Raw genomic sequence first — 12,230 nt, 5'->3', positions numbered from 1 at the left:
GGGAGCGGGAGGGGGGGGGAGGACCGGGCCGGGCGGGGGGACCGAGGGGGGGTCCCCGGGGGCGGGAGGCGATCGCTCGGGGCCCGCGCGGGGTCGGCTCTGAGGGGGAGCTGCGCGGCCCCGGGCGGCCACCGCTGCCCTCTGTGGGCGGAGGGGAGCAGCGGCCCCTCGGGGCCCCTCTTTCCCCCCGGGGCCCTCCCAGGCTCGCACCCACCCCCCCACAAACCTCCCCCCCCCGTAGCGGCAGCAGGTGAACGCCGGCCCGAGACCTGTTGCGATTTGGGTTCATTTCGGCCGCGTTTCGTTCAGCAGCCGGGACTTGAGAATTGTTTCAGCCCGCACGCTCGCAGCGTGCTTCCCGCGGCCGCCCTCGTTGCTCGTGGCCTTTTTTCTTTTTCTTTTTTTTTTTTTTTCGATTACCCACCTCGCTCCCCGGCCTGGTGGAGCTGAGGTGGGCGTTGTGCGGCCTGGTCAGGGGGCTGAAGGGTTACCCAGCCGGCCGCCGGCTGTTTTGGTGCTCTTTGGCTCCTCGCCCAACCCTTCCCAGGTGCTGGTGTTGCATCAGAGCAGGCACTACCACCGCCCGGCTCGGCGTTTTCACCTCGCCGCTGCCGTTCTCCTCCGCACGCTGTACTTGGACCGCTCAGGCGTTTCCCACGGCATGTTAATTTTTTTTTCCCTCTGTGGTCTCCAGGATTTCTTCCCATGCCTGGCAACCGTGTTCCTCCGGGATGTTTTGCCCTTGTCCTCTCATCCAGGGTGGTGCCAGGAGCAGAGGAGCAGCTCGCGGAGTTAACGCGGCTCTTCCTGCGCCCTGGCGTCGTCCCCTCGAGTGCTCGGAGCAGCACAGGGCTTCAGGTTCCTGACCGCGACACCACGAGCTCAGTGGGGTGTGCGTCACTCCGCTCTGCCCTAACCTAAGCACCCAGAGCCAGCCTTGCACCTCTGCCACACGGCGAGCAGCCCTGACACAGAAAGCCTTTGGTTCTGAGACACTTCCCTCCCTGCTCGGTATCCAAACGTTGCTGCAGAACGGCCCTTCTGTGCATTCCGCCGCGAGGCCGCGGAGCTTAGAGTAAGCGCTGCTGGCACGGCGCCACGCAGCACTGCCAAAGTGCCCATGGGTTCGACTCTGTATTAAAATTTGGATGTGCTTCAGGATGCTTCAGAGCACGAGACCACGGGGAAGCTGGGAGATCCTCGCTGCCGAGCGGTTCACGGAGCTGCGAGTGGGAGTCTGGTTCCTCGGCTCCCACCGCAGCCCTATCGGCGAGTTTACAGGGGGTCATGTCAGCCCAGCCCCTCTCCGTTTGAGGTGGAAGCAACAGGTTTTTGAAGTTTGCTTGAAAAATGGAAGATTTGGGATTTAATGCTCCTTTGCTAATCTTGTCAGATGTTTAGCAGCTTATGAGAGGAGACACTGAAAAGTTGATCCAATCTATGGGACAGGTATAGATACTTTTAGACACCTAAAATGCAGGTTCCTAAGCACCTTTACAAATCTAGATTCATGTGACTGACACAGAGCTGCCTCATAAACTTTTGGTGCCCTGGAGCTTCTAGCCAAGACTTGCAGGTAAACGATTGTCCCATGGGTGTAAGCCATTAATCATCAGCATCATGAAACGGAGTTTTCACATACGGCTACCACCCAAAAATCTTTATTATTCCTTTGCACACTTCACGCCTCTATGACGTAAAAACTTGAAAGACAATTAATAATGTAAGCCCAGGAGGCACTGGTGCCCGGTGAGCCGCCGAACCCAGGGCTGCCAGTCAGTCACCCCTTTACCTGTTCAAGGATTTTGCGGTGGCAAGGCGCCGTAGCTGAAAGCAAAGGCACCTACCTAAGGAGTTTGCTTGCTACAGGATATGTTGGCATGTTGCCACCAGAGCTGATGGGGGTGTACAGTGTACGGTGTCCACCAGTTTATGGGTAGCACCCCGTTATTTCATCTCCCGTGACTGCCGCCAACCCAGCCGTTCCAGTGGTAAGCTGTTCGGAAGGCAAAGTCCTGGTGTGCATTCACAGTACCTGGCTTGGAGGTCACTGCTCTTGGCTAAGCTCTCAGCAGCTCTTCCTTCCCTTTGATCAGATCTTCAGAGCAAATGCACACACCCATATTCTTGTCATGTGTGCCACTTGATAATAGGCTAGTGTGCAGATACTGTGGGATGGGTTTTGCTCACCTTTAACATAATAAATTAGTATAAAATCAAAAGACCAGGATTCTGAATTTTTTAAGACTTGTCAGAACAACTTCCCTTCTCATTTCAGGTGTTGCTAAACTCGCTAAATATTTTGGAGGGAACCTGCAAGTTGCAGAGCCTGGTGGAAGCTCATCTTTTCTCCAACTATTTTTTCTTAGAGGGACAATTCTGGCTGATGACTTTTTCTCACCTGATTTTATAGTAATTGTCAATTGTATTGTCAGGTCTTCTGGTCTGTTTCACAAGTGCCTACCGCAATGCTCAACTTTGTGCTAGTGTAAGATAATACATCTCCATCTGCAGATTGGCTTGACAGCACAGCTTGAGGACCATATGGCCTTGACTCTAACTGCCCACCATTTTTTCAATATTACCCCCAAGACTCCTTCATTTCCTTTGTAAGACAGGGTTATTAGAATTCTCTGTTTTGCTCCAAATAAAAAAATATCTGTCTTGCCCATTTCCGTTTTTCTCTGATTGAAGGAACTGCAGCCTAGGAGGGGCACGCTGATGCGTTCTCTTCTGCAGCACTAGGTGTCTGGTCTGTGAAGCCTTTCAGCTGGGGATAACGACTTACCCTTAATTTTGCTTTACTACAGATTGCACTTGGTTGAAGAAATAAAAGACAGTAATAAAAGTGCAGCCACAACGCCAAACTGGTGGTTACTACTGCTTCCTGGCTCAGCCACCAGCCAGTGGGACTGGTCGAGCCCTGCAAGTTTTCTGCTCCTCATTTACCTCTCTGTAAAGTCGGTGCAATTGCCTTTCCCCTCCTTCAGCGTTTGTCCCAGCTGTCTGCAGAGATCTGGACAGGATGTGTGCGCTCTCTTACCATGGCGTTGCATAGTGCTTAGCCCAGTGAAGCTCCCTTCTTGATGGATGCCTTAGAGATCCTGCCAAGACATAGCGTAAGTAATAACTCTTGCAGCTCATTTACCTCCTCATCATAATAAACTAGAAAGGTAAGTTTATTGAAAAAGAAGGAAAAAAAGCACACAGCCTGACAGCTGGTTCCTGGCAAAAAATTCTGCCCCTGACCAAATAAAACATAGTAGAGGAAGGCCCTGGGAATGCTTGCCACTGAGGGAGGAATTGAGATGACCTCCTGCTTCTGCTGAGGGCCAAAGCCTGGGAGTGCAAATGGCAACCGGCTTACGGGAGACACTTCCCAAAAGTAGAAGCACACTCACTTGTTCAGAAAAGCAGACTCACAGATGAGTAAGTCTTTGCAGCATGGTCTTCATGTGTCCATGCTCCAGAGATAACAGTTCAGTCTTTCTCTAACCCTAAATAAATGGTAATGGAAAGAGCAGCTTAAATCACTAAAACACATCATGTGCGTGTGAGTTAAAGAGAACGGTGCAGGACATTCGGTAAGCTCACCACTGGAATGGTCTCTGCTCCCCTCTGTTTCCTGACAGAGTTTGTCTCTCATGCATTTCTTTCCATTCTTGTCAGGTCTGTGAGAGAACGTGTTTTTTCTGGCCATGGCTGCCATGGCCCCTGTGCTCAGCCTGTCCAAGGGCTGCTCCGGTGGCCCTCAGCACTGACCCCTCACCAGCCTGCAGGCCACGGGCGCTGCAGAACGCAGCCTGAACAAGAAGCGTCCAAGCACTGATCGCATGAGTATCTGAGCACTTCCTGAGCTGATATATTTATCCTCACAGGATTGCTGTGAGGTAGGAAATTGCCACTGTCCCCCTTTTAAAGATGAAAACCAGATGAAGGCAGGAGCTAATTGACTTAGCTAATGTCACACCGGAGTCTGTGGCAGAGCAGAGAAATGAGATCAGCATCCTGCCCCAGTGCCATGTGCCAGAGGACAGTTCGTCTCCAACATTTTTTAAAGATCCCGGCCAGTGCCCAGGGAAAATTACAGGTCCATGCAAATTCAAAGCAGAAGCTTTCAGATCATGGCAACCTGGGAGGGAAGGGACTGGTTCCCATTCAGCTCCAAGTCGTTCAGCGGCAGCAATACCAGCCTGGTGCAGACCTGCAAAGTGACCGGGCTTCTGGGACTGCTGTGAGGAGGAAGCATATATTCCCTGAGCAATGTCAGGAGGTGATTCATGACACTTGATCAAAACTCTTGCTTAATTTCAGCCTTGTCAGGAAATCCTCATTTTCACACCAGTAAAAGCACTAAATGCAAATGAACTAAATTTCAGCCCAAGTCTTTTTTTTTTTATATTCATTTTTAGTCCATTCTACTCTTTTATATTTAGTTTTCAGAACATGCTAAAAGCATTTTAAAAGGAGCCATGAGGCAATTAAGAAAATAGTAGAAACTATGTTCAGACCTTAAAAACAATTCTGTTTTAAAATTTCAGATTTTAAACATGAGATGCGGAATATCACTAACACAGCTCGTGTACAAGAGTGGGTTTTGATTAAATGTTTGTCCTTATAAGCATTTAGACAGGAAAGGGAGTGGCATTGCCTTATCCTTGCAGCAAATTTATAGACCTTGTTAGCGAAGTTAAACTTTTGTGCTGACTAAGCTTTTCCACACCCTCTTGCTGCAATAAAAATCCACCTCAAATTTTCAGCTCACGACCAAGGAGCAGATAAGTAATACAGAATGCTTCATATTAAAGCAAGGGAAGTATCCCAAAATACTCTTCTGCACCAAAAAAAAAACGATTCTGCCCAAATGTCTGCTTACTCAGGCAGAGCACTCCGCCTCTTACCAGCTTTTAATATTTTATCGGATTGCGAAGCTAGGGCTTTCCTTCGGATGTATCATCAACTTAAGGTCTGATTGCAAGATGGATTCTGCCCTGGGTCGTGCATGCAGCAGCACCCTGTGACAGCAGCCACATAAGACAGAGGCAACTGGAAGACTGGAGCCTGTGCGTGTAACTGAGGGAAGGATCACCCTGACCGCAGCTCTGTTGCAACAGGGAACAGAGGTAAACAGGAAAAATACGTTGGATTGACTTCTATATCCCAAAAGGAGCTGACGTGATTGCTGTTTACCAACTTTTCTTTTTAATTTAGAAGCCCAGGTGTGGAATTTTTGAGGTACAGCGTATGGGGGGTCCTGTATTCCTACCTCAGACTGTGAGGGCTGGAACCCTGAAATGGCGATGGAAAGCAAGTATTGTTCCAGCCAGATAACCTCGGACTTTGGGATGGGCAGCCTGGATTTGAGAGGTGGTAGGAACCCCCCAGGCACAGCACAGTTGCTGTGGGTCTGCTCTACCTCTGGGGTCTACAAAGAAATTGAGCAGAAGAATTTGGGCACTGCAGTCCTCCACAGCAAAGGCACAGAGGAGGGATTTGGGGGGCTGCCCAACAATGTATGTGGAAGCCGGGATTTCCTGGGTTAAGTATTTTAGGCACCAGAGTTGGCCAGTGCTACAGGCAGCCATGAACTTGGCAGAAGTCGAATTTCACAGCTGCACTGTACCAGTGCCTCTTACAGAGAGCAGCGCATTTTCTCCGTGTGAAGCTCAGCACCCCAGCTCTGTGCAAAGCCCCAGCTTTAGTGCCCAGCACACACAACCAGCATGGGGATGCCACGGCTGCTGCAGCAGTGCGCAGCGTGGCGGGGCTGCGACGAACACCCGCGATGGCGGGGATGCACGCGGGGCAGCCTTCCTCCTCCGCTCTGCGTGACAAATCGTCGCAGTGCTCACAGGGCAGGGCTCAGCCCGGGAACAGGCCAGGACAAGGGATATACCACACTTAATCTCATAAGCTTCAACAGGAGGTAAATGCTTCCCAGAATTTTGCTGCTCTTAACACGAAACATGCATATATTACAAAAGTAAACTGAAGTTATCCCCTAATGATTTTGTTTTCCTTTAATTCATTCCTTCTGCCACCCCTTAAAAAAAAAAAAAAAGCCAGCAGGAACCAGCTGTTTTGACAGGTCATTTAAAACCACTTTTGTAAAAATAGAGTTGTATTTTATGGCTTAATATTTTAGAGGCTGGTGACTGGTTAAACTTCTTTCAGCACCAGCACCTCTTGCTTTGGGCTCCAGCCTTCAAATAAGTCACTGGTTGTCATGATTTACTGTGTATACTATGGGACAAGTGCAAGATTTTGACAAGAAAAGATATTTGGGTGTTATTTGAGGAGACATGGGGAAAGTCACTTAGCTCGGTGTTTATATAGAATGGCTTTCTTGTTTCAGAGGTCACCTCTGTTAGAATAACAGGTGCAGTCTTCTGAGCACTTCAGACATCAGCTGCAAGGGCTGTTTTGTGCATCAGGGCGGTTATAGCTTTTCCTATCAGAAATAGTCAGAATTTCAAGGAATAAATTTTGCTTAAATTTAACTAACCTTTCCAGCACGGTTCCAACAGAAAGATGCAGCCCATTAGCATAACAATTACTTTTGTGGTGATAATGCCAATGTTTTTATCTAAACACTGTTCCCAATTATTATGTTCTGAGCAATGGATGTGGAAACCTGTTCCTGGAAAGTGCGTCCCAACTTTGAAGACAACCGTCTACAAGTTTAAGTCAGAGTAATAAAGTGGGTGAGGAGCAGGCAATAACCACAGTACAGACTTTGTTCAAATTTGGGGATAAAGAGTTCCTGCAGAGCTGTTCAAAGTGGGGAGAGTTGGCTCCGGCAGCCACTCTGCGAATATTACAGAGTGGTTTTGTTTTTAAAAGCACCTTCAGCTGGCACTTCTCCGAAACTGAAGGGCTGGGTGTGCTCAGTACGTGATCAGGTGCTGCGCCTTCCTGGCCATGCCCCAAAAGGGCTCGGAGCTGGGCCACCCCTGGGGACCCGCCACCCTCAGCAGCCCCACACGCTCCTTGCTCAGGCCGCCTCAGAGCCAAACTTCCAAACACAGGCACTGAGCTCACCCACGCCTCTATTTCTCTACCCCGCATTTTCCCATCTGCAAGTCGTTTTAACAACTTAAGCCCAGCGCTTGCCAGATCTGCCCTGTGCAGGTTCCTGGCCTGGGCTCCCCACTATGGTATCTGAGCACCTCTCAGTCATGCATGAAGTGATGTGACGGATGCCTGGCTTGGTGATTTGTTCTCCCTTTCCATTCTCTCTCAAGAAGGAGAGTTGGCCCTGCTGTGCCGCGGCTTTGTTGTGTTTTGGTGATGTTTCAGTTTGTGAGACTTGGCTGTGGCTGAGAGGCTGGGGGTGTCACCCACAATCTTCATTCTTTTATCCCCTGAGTGTGCTCTGTTGACACGTTGAAGACTTTCACAATTTTTATGTTATCAGTGCACCGCATTCCTCTGATACCAAGGATATTTGGTGTTGTCATGTATTAGGACTAAAGCCATCCAGCAGTATTCCCTCTTCTGCTTTTGGGTGCAAGTCAGTCCTTAACTCTTAGTGGTCAGGCTGAGAGCAGCACAGCCCGCACGGCTCTTGCCAGTTTGTACACCTTCCTCTGCACCACACACCGCTGGCCAGGGCTGGCGGCAGGACGTGGGGCTGCATGGATGCCTGGTCTGGCCTGCTTTAAACAGTTCTGTGCTCCTCCTTCCCCCAAATCTTAATTGATGCTATTCAAGGTACTCCCCAAGATTCACAAAACCAGAAAAACTATAGGCCTGTGTATCTACTGTGTATTCTACTTTTCTTCCACGGAATATTAGCAGGAAGCTAGCTACTTGGAGAGTTGGCTTTGTTTGTTTGTTTGTTTGTTTTCTCTCTCTCTCTTTTCTACCTTGTAATTTTAATTACAGTGAGAACTCCACTTTAGAAAAGACACTGAAGGAAAACAGTGCAGTCATCAGATTCACATTTGGTTTCACTGGTGACTCTCCCCATCCTCCAGCCAGTTCTGAGCTGAACACAAAAGCTTTCCAGGAAGAGAGGCATAATAAAACAGGTGATTTTCAAAAAGCAAGTAAAGAACCCTAAATTGTTAAACAGTTCATCTTAGCATCCAGAAAACAAAACCTCTGCTCAAAATCTCATAAAATACAAAGCGATCTTTAATACAGTTGTACAAGTAAGTTCCCTCGGGCATTCCTGTGGCTCTCCATACATCCCAGGCTGGCTTAGGGGCTGGCTTAGAGCAATGTGAACAGATAGAAACAGTGCTGCGAAGAAGGGCAGACCAGCAAGCTGCAGCTGCTCTGGTTTGCTGTGAATGCAGGGCAAGAAGACCCTTCTCTTCCTCAGTTTCCTCCCACCCTCGCAGCCTTCCCCAGGACCTGGGGCCTGCAGCTTCCACTGAGAGAAGCCTGATGAAGGGGGTCTCCATCCAAAGAGAGGCACGTGATATTTTAAGGCCTGAGCCTTGCATACAGCTGAATCCAGAAAAAGTGGGTAACTCCACCGAATCCACCAAAAGAAACAGACACATCGTCTTATTCTTACCTGATATTTATTGTCCATTGCACTGACAGAAGGGGCTGCACCATAAACCAAACCAGGTGACACTTCTGGATTAAAACTAATCTGAAAAAAAAAAAAAAGCAAGGTTTAACCACAAAGAGCTTTCCCGTGTGCACACCTTGAACATGCTTGCAGCAGCAAGGAGCCTAACTTAAACGGAGTTGCTTTGTGCCTAGTTCAAATTTAAAAGGCTTCCACAGGTTAAAATGTGTGTCAGTACTTCCAGCTGTATGACCAAATGCGATGCTCACCCTGGTTGCTGTGTACTGCACTGGCCATGTAACACAGCTGTAAGTTCAAGTAGCTGCTTGCATTACCAGTGGGACACAATGCAGCCAGTACCAGGGTTAGCTGGGGATATACTTGATCTTTCTATCCATTGCATCAGAGAGACAAGAGCAGAGAGAACCTCTGTGCCAGAGAGCGATTCCTCTCCCTCCTCCATTTTCCCTGTCCCTGAGCAGGGAAAGGGACTCCTACGGTGCCTGGGAGCAGCCAGGCTGGAGTAAGGTCCCACACCAAGGGACGTGAGCTGAACATGGACGAGGGAACAGCAGGAGCTCATGGGAAGCAGAAACCTTACTGCAGGTGACTGCATGGCACCTCCAGCCTGCTGCTCGTAGCGTCTCCACGTCCCGCCGCCCTCCCCACTCACCAGCTCCAGCATGGCACATCCCCAAACCCAGCTGTCCCCTTCCAGCCGTCCCAGTCCCACCTGCCAGCCTGCTCAGCGGGCTGCAGCTTCAGGTACATTTACCCCATCCCTTTGGAGCCCCTTTCAGTGATTTAATTCTATTGTTGTTAAAAATGTGCATCTTAATTTCTAGTCTGCATTTGTCCAGTTTCATCTTTATTAGCTTTTATTATGCTGCTCTAATCTGCTAGAGAGCCCTTTAATATTGAAAGGCTAGAGACTGCCAGAATCCTCCCAAGAGCTGGGTTCTTGTTTCAGGAAGCTGCAGCATATGCTCTTTGCAGGAAAGCTTTCTATTTCTTTCAGTGTGCCTTTTATAAAAGCATCCAAACACAAGTTTGTATCCAAACGCCATTTTTCTCAGAGGGGCAGAATTGCGCTGCTGAAACTCGAGCGTCTGCCTGGGACTCTGCAGGTGCAGGGGCTTCAGCAGACTTTTGCGTGTTGTCCAAGCGAGGCACACAGGCATTGGAGCCAAAAACTCAGCTCCGAAGCCAGGCTGCAGATGTGCAGGCTAGGGGGAGACGTCTAGGAGCAGCGCTCAGGCTGTTTGCAGGAGCTCAGACCAGGCCGCAGGGAACACGAGCAGAGTCATGGCTTGTCCCAGGCTCTTGCCGTCCTCCCTGCACGTCCCCTTGAGGAAAGACATGTCCCCAAGAGGGGCTAGAGGTCCCTCAGCGTCCCCTCGGGGAGCCTCCTCGTTCAGCATGTCCCTCACATCTTGTTAACGCTTCCCCTAGCGCATGCCCAGACATACTGTGAGACTGTACGAAAACGCTCTGAGAGTTTGCTCGGCGTCGGCTGGAAGAGTGCATCAGTCTTTCCGATGGCATTTAGTGCTGCCATTCTGACTCTATAGATGCAGCTCTGTCATGCTGCCATCAAAACCTTCACCTTACAGCCCTCACCACGAGGCTGCTCTGGGCTGTGACAGCCCAGCCAAGAAGGAAGTAATCCTTTCAGAACGTGAAGATACATCACCCCTCTGAAAATAATTTGTATGTAGGAAAAACACGCATTAGTGGGATTTGTTGTTTGTATAACCCAGGAACGGTTTTAATTAAACAATAAATCTAAGAAGCAATTAGGCAAAAAGGGGTTGAGGCAGAACTGGTATTTTGAGAGAAAGCTGAGATATTGCAGTTTAAAAATCAGCCAGTCTGCGTGTTCAGCAAGTATCTGCTACAGCACCTGTGGAAACGCCACAGTGTGGTGTTGCATAAATAGATGCCTATCAGGCGAAGAGCTCCATGGGTAGATATGTAATTATACAACTTAAAAAAAAGCATAATATTTATACTGCAGCCGGGATTGGCTTCAATCATGTGCATAATACATTTATTTGAAAACATCCTAATTATGTGTTTACCTGACAGAAGGAGCCATTACAATCACCCTGGCACATAAACCCATTTTATAAATCTGCCTGCTTTTGCCTTTACCCAAGAGACCTACACCAACTGCACATTTATAATTATTTATATAAATCTGCAAAATATATAAATAATAGTATTCTTAAAATATATCATCAAAGCACTCTGGACTTCTTTTTCTCTTCATTCTAGATCGTTGCAAAATGTTTTATTCTCGGAGATTTTCAGAGCAGGGACGTTGCGTTTTATGCGCGTGGGGAAAGAAAACACATTCTTAACACTCTGGCAATAATAACAAACTCCCCGAAAGATTTAAATTAGTTAGTTCCCTGAATTAAATGTCCCATCTGCTTCCCCTCCTTCCCCAGGCCTCTTCTCACCGCCCACTGGTGCGCATGCACTGGGTTTGCTGGTTTTCGGGGATGCTGCCCAATTCCAGCGGACTGCCCAAGGGCAGCTGGCGGCTGCGGGAGCCGGAGGCCGGGGCTGGGTGCACGTTCACTTTAAACCCGGGGCACTGAAGCGTTTGAGAGAAAGAAAAACAAGTGTTAAGAATTCTAGCAACTTTGCAAACAATCGTAAGGGGAAGCGAAGTGGATCTGGGGCTTGGCGACCTTGGCAATGGCTTTCTGAATAGTGCTCGCAAAGCTAAAGTAAATTCTGATTTCAGGCTGGCTTCATCTTATACTCACGGGGCTCGCTCTGTCTCTCCCCACCCTCTCTCCCTTTTTTTTCTGTCTTTAAAGAGAATACTTCACTTATACTAAAGAATGGCCTGGCAGCCTCAGCTGAACATCACTTCTCCCTCGTTAGAGAGGAAATATTACTTGTAAATATTTTCAAACATGATGTTTTGTTGACTCCTTTTCTGTAACTCATCCTAATCATTAGCTTACATTTTAGACATTTGTAACTAAAATGCAATCATTTACATTTACTCTTCCTGTAGTGAAATAACTTATTTTAAAATTAAAAAAAAAAAGTGGGGGAGCCACGGCTCTCCTTTCTGGTTGCATGTCCTGCCAGCCTGATTACACAATCTGTTACAATTACGCCGAGCTCTGCAGACCTTCAGGGAGCCATGTTATACAGTAGAATGACTGCTAATTGCTATGGGTAAAACCTTGAGCCCATCGAAGTCAATAGCAAAATTTCTACTAATTTCATAGAGAGAATTTCTAAGACTATCTTCAGAATGATAAGCATCAATATTATTTAATGTACTAACTTGATTGAGAGGAAAACCAAATCTATCATCAATATTATATAGAGGCTAATAAACTCCATTTCTTGAATACTCAAGTTACCTGAAAATTTTAAATCTTTAGGTCATCAGTATTAAAAATACAGAACGCCTTAATTTAAACTGACTGAGCTATTTCCTTCTAACACAATTTGTTATGCCTCTGCAAAATTTTATGACGGAAAGCTGTATGACATGTCTGTGGGGTTTTTATGCCAAGGCAAAATGCAAAATGGCAGGATAGATCTGCTGAGAGGCTTAAAAATGTCATCTGGGCTAAGATTTGAGATCCAGAAGAATTTGTGTAAGGAAATTGCGAGCAACCAAAAGAGGGTGAATGAGACGTAAGATGCATTCCAGTCGTGGCGTGATGGA

General features: G+C 48.0%; 1 long non-coding RNA gene across 1 annotated transcript; it reads left to right on the top strand.

The window, feature by feature from the left end:
* The first annotated feature begins 50 nt into the window (after positions 1–50).
* On the top strand, positions 51–1,819 carry LOC310903023. The gene is made up of 2 exons (XR_014587231.1): positions 51–250; positions 695–1,819. It is a non-coding gene; the product is annotated as an uncharacterized lncRNA (long non-coding RNA).
* Positions 1,820–12,230: the final 10,411 nt, after the last annotated feature.

Source organism: Anser anser, assembly GCF_964211835.1.
Source record: "Anser anser genome assembly, chromosome: 8".
Taxonomy (NCBI): Eukaryota; Metazoa; Chordata; class Aves; order Anseriformes; family Anatidae; genus Anser; species Anser anser.
Note: the sequence above shows the minus strand (reverse complement) of the source record. Positions and strands in the feature narration are given on the sequence as shown.